We start from the raw sequence: 4,592 nt of genomic DNA, 5'->3' as shown, positions 1-4,592 counted from the left end.
CCATGGTATATTTATTGAAACTAAGAAATTTTTAATGTTGATACAATACTAATTCATAAACAAACTATTTTATTTGGATTCTTACTAATTTTTTCACTAATGTTCTTTTTCTCTTCAACGTCTGACCTAGAATACTATATTGTATTGAATCATCATGTCTCCTGAGTCTGTGATGGTTTCTCAGTCTTTCCTTGCTTTTTTACGACTTTGATTATTTCAAGAGTACTGACTAGTTATTAAACAAACCTTGAGTTTGTTTAATGATTCTCAGGACTACACGCAGTTTATTGCTTTGGGGAAAGTATACCACAGAGGTGACATGCCCTTTTCATGATATCATATTGGAGAATCTGGTATCAATATTGCTGATGATGTTGAAATTGATTATTTTGTTAAAGTGGTGTTTGTCAGGTTTCTCCATGAAAAGTTAATAATTTTTCCTTCTCTTACTCTATTTGTTACAAATGTCAGTTTGCACCTAAAAAAAAGAAATGTTTTTTGAATAAAAGACAGGTCCCACCTTGGGTCACTACTATGTATACCAAAGCTATAGGACAGAACTGAACTGACAGCAGTCTCTTTGAGAGAAAGACTAAGGAAATTTAATTTATTTTGACCCAGTCTCCAACTGACAAGTGTTTTATTCTAACAATGTAGAAGTAGAAAGAACTACATACAAAAATTTAACAGTAGTTTCCTATGACAGCTGTAAGACGTTGGAGAATGAGCAACTCTAGTTTGCCATTACATTTTTGGAGTACAATACAAAAAGGAAAGAAAAAATAAAGCATTTTCCCTATCAAAAAACAAAAAAAATCTGTGGGAAAACCAAAGAATCTAGTGCATCACCGCAGCAGCAGCAACTTGCAAACCAAGCACATTCCTTGATGAGCGGAAGGGGCAGAAGAACATAATGGGTGCACAGAAATGAAAAGAGGTCTCCTAGTCGAGGTCACGATGAAATCTGAAGCGGGTTAAGGAATGAAGAAGAATGAATCTGTAGGGTTCATTACTTGAGAAGCCAAGGAATAAAAGAGAGGAGGTTAATTACTTAGGTGGGGTGGACTTTGTAGACCCTTCATGATAACCAAACTTTCTAGATACTTCCAACAATACTGTGAAGAAAGGCAGAAGGACATGGCAGAAGCTGAAGTTCTACATTAGTTAGCAGCAACAGACTCCGAATCAATTATCCAATGAATGTGAAAAAATTCATTTGGAATATATGTATATATAATATTGTATATTTATTTAAAATCAAGCTAATCACTGTCACACCTCATATATTTTTTTTCCTCAGGAAATAGTGACCTTCAAACTAGGAAGGTACTCACAGACTCAAGAATGTTCAGATTTTTCCTTATAGTGAGCTTGTTTGCTGAAGGAATTTTAAAGCTCAAAAACTATTTTACCATAACAGCTGAAAGTCTAGCAGGATGAGAACAGGAAATAATTCAATTAGAGACACATTTAGGTGAATCTTACTTTTCATCCAGTAAGTCCAACTGCTCTCCAAATTTCAGAGTAATAATGTAAAATGCCCTTCCTACCAGCTTTGGGTTTTCATGCAAGACATTAAAATAATTTGTCCAGATACAATCCAAGGAAAGTAGAAGAGTCTTTTTTATTGTATAAATATATAAATATTAAAGCACTGAAAATAAGTTGCATATTTTGGTTTGTTACCTAGAAATAGAAAGGGATATATATATATTTTTTTGGTCATCTATACTTATATAGTCTATAAACTCATTACTGCTCATAACTAAATCACTTGTTTTTTAAAACAGGCATCATGGCAGGCTGTACTCAAATGGTTCACCCTATAATTACAAAAACACACAAAAAAGATGTTTCATAACCTATTTAAAATACACAGCCAAATCAGATGGAAGAAAGACAAATCCCTCAGATGCTTGAAATAAAGAAACAAAAGCAGAATGGTAGGCAAGCCTAATCAATATGGATCCATGAGGTGTTTAGACCAAGAAGAGATTCTAAAGATCTAACCATAAATAAAATTTAGACAGGAAACTAGAACTTTTCTTGTTGTTTAAGCCTTGAGCTCTAAATACTACCTATCATCATGATCTAAAAAAATCATCCAATATCCCAGCAATGAACAGTTATAAAAGCATTTCTTCTTTCTCATCTTTGGATAGGGAAATAAATATAAAAACCCCAAGAATTCATGTATCTAGGTATAGAATACTAATTTATAATACCTACATGGTAGAAAAACTACAAAATAAGAAATGAACAGAATCTAGTAGAACCACTGAAATTCCTGGGATCCCTAACAGAAACCAAACAAGCAAAAATAATTGAATTTAAATGCCTTAATAATTCAGGATATGCAGAAACGATACAGAGTAAAAAATAACCCAAGCTGAAGAGTAGCACACCCACACAAAATAATTACAGACAACATGAGGAAATAAACTATTGTAAGAAAGAGTCCACACATAAACAGAAATAGCACAAAAACTGAAAATAGCTAAATAATCTGAAAGTGGCTATTACATAAGTTTGCTTAAAATGGTGACAGGTATAATATGAAGGACTAGAAACTGAAGAATAGGATACTATAGCTCTTCCTCTCTCCCTCTCCCTCCACAGCTCTGCCCTCCCTTCCTCTCTCCCTCCTTGTCCTTCTCCCTTTTCCTTCTCTCAGCTCCCTAAAATAAAGAGAAAATGCTGCTATCAGTGTCTTCCAGACCTGGGATTTTGACTTTTGGCTATAACAAAAGCAACAAGAAGCCATATGTGTCATTGCCTCAGTGGATGGCACCACCAAGTCCAAGCAATAGTAGCCCTAACAGTGGCAGTGGAAGCAATGGAAATGATCAGCTGAGCAAAACCAACCTGTACATCTGGGGATTGCAGCCAAGCACTACTGACCAAGTCGTGTCAGTCATATGGCAAGCTTATCTCCACTAAGGCCACACTGAACAAGACCACAAAAAAAATGCAAAGGCTATGGCTTTGTGGATTTTGACAATCCTTCAACTGTAAACTATAATAGCCCTGAAAGCCAGTGGTATACAGGCACATATGACAAAGCAACAGGAGCGGAACCTCACAAATTTATACATATCAAACTTCCCACTCACAATGAATGAGCAAGAACTAGGGAGAATTCTGAAGCCCTTTGGCTAGGTTATCTCCACTTGAAACCTTTGAAACATCAATGGGACCAGCAGAGGGGGTGGCTTTGCCAGGATGGAGTCCACAGAGAAGTACGATGCCATCATGAACCCCTTTAATGAAAAATATATTAAAACACCCCTGGAGTACCAAGCCCATCTGATCTACTGCTTTGCAAATTTGCTGATGGTGTTCTAAAGAAATGACAGGATCAAGAAAAATCTGTGCAAAATTGACAGGCCTAGCCAAGGAATGGAGACATGGTGATATGGCCTTGACCTATGGCCCCACCACAGCTCTTCGGAATTTTACCCAGCTTCTTATAACATCACACCCAAAAGGATGCTTGCTCAGTCTGTAGTCTCTCCACATCTTCCATCTCCTGAGCCTTCCTACCAAATAGTAACTCAGACAACTCCTCTACAAGTACCTAACTTATCTTGGATACACCACCAGTCATACTTCATGTAGCCTTCAGGTTCATTTCTGACACCAGGGATGAATCACCTCATTTTTCTCCAGCTTGCCTCCATGATGTGACTTCTTACCCAGCAACTGTACCACTTTTCCCTTAGCACCACAGCATGTATATGCCAACAGCTGTAGCTACACAAGGAGCTTACATCTCCCAGTACAACTCTGACTTTTTCAGTTGAGGAGAGTAGCGGCCAGTAAAATCAAGTGACAGTGTATGTTCCCTCAGCCCATATGGTCTATTCTTTCCAGTTCAACAAGTAACAGTGGATTCCCCCCGTCATCTTTGTTGAACACAAATGAATTATTAGAGATGCTGATGCTCCCAGACTCCAGAGGGTTAACCAGGAATACAGGCCATGTAGGGGCCCTGCTAAGAACTGACACTCAGCTATCGTTTTTCACAGGCCTGGGCCTGGAAAAGAAATCTCCTCTACTTCTCTATTGCTGATGGAGGCTAGAGGAAATGCCACTTTTTTGCGTGTGTGCTACATTCAAGGAGATCGAAAACTTTTTTCCTCCTTTCTTTCATAATAAAATATAGGATACTATAAAATAAGTGCAGACATGTTTTACATAGACACAAACTGAATTTCTAGATATAAAAATATAATCACTGAAGTAAAAGAAAGTTCGTAGGCAAATTAGACAGAGATGGTGCCTTAACTAGTAAGGCAGAAGATTAAAATGAAGAAATTAGGATAACATAGTACAAAGAGAGAGATATGAAAACATGAAAAAGATGTGAAGAATGCTTAGGAAGGTAGTAGATGATCCAACATAATTTAAACTGAGCTTCATAAGAAAAAAAAAGAGAAAGTATTTTTGACAGGAGTTGTTATTTAAAGAGAAATTATCTGTGAATTTTTATTAACTGAAAAAGACAAGAGTTCTAGGATGGAGGAAAGACACCAATTCCTAAGCAATAAAAATAATTATAAATACACACCTGAAAACTTGGTGTAGTAATT

At 36.6% G+C, this 4,592-nt stretch overlaps 1 pseudogene; it reads left to right on the top strand.

Annotated features, from left to right (window-relative positions):
- Window positions 1–2,694: 2,694 nt before the first annotated feature.
- On the top strand, window positions 2,695–3,885 carry LOC102888870 (annotated as a pseudogene).
- The last annotated feature ends 707 nt before the right edge of the window (window positions 3,886–4,592 follow it).

Source organism: Pteropus alecto, unplaced genomic scaffold, assembly GCF_000325575.1.
Source record: "Pteropus alecto unplaced genomic scaffold, ASM32557v1 scaffold98, whole genome shotgun sequence".
NCBI classification, from domain to species: Eukaryota; Metazoa; Chordata; class Mammalia; order Chiroptera; family Pteropodidae; genus Pteropus; species Pteropus alecto.
The sequence above is the reverse complement of the archived record's forward strand: the minus strand, read 5'-3'. Positions and strand labels throughout refer to the sequence as shown.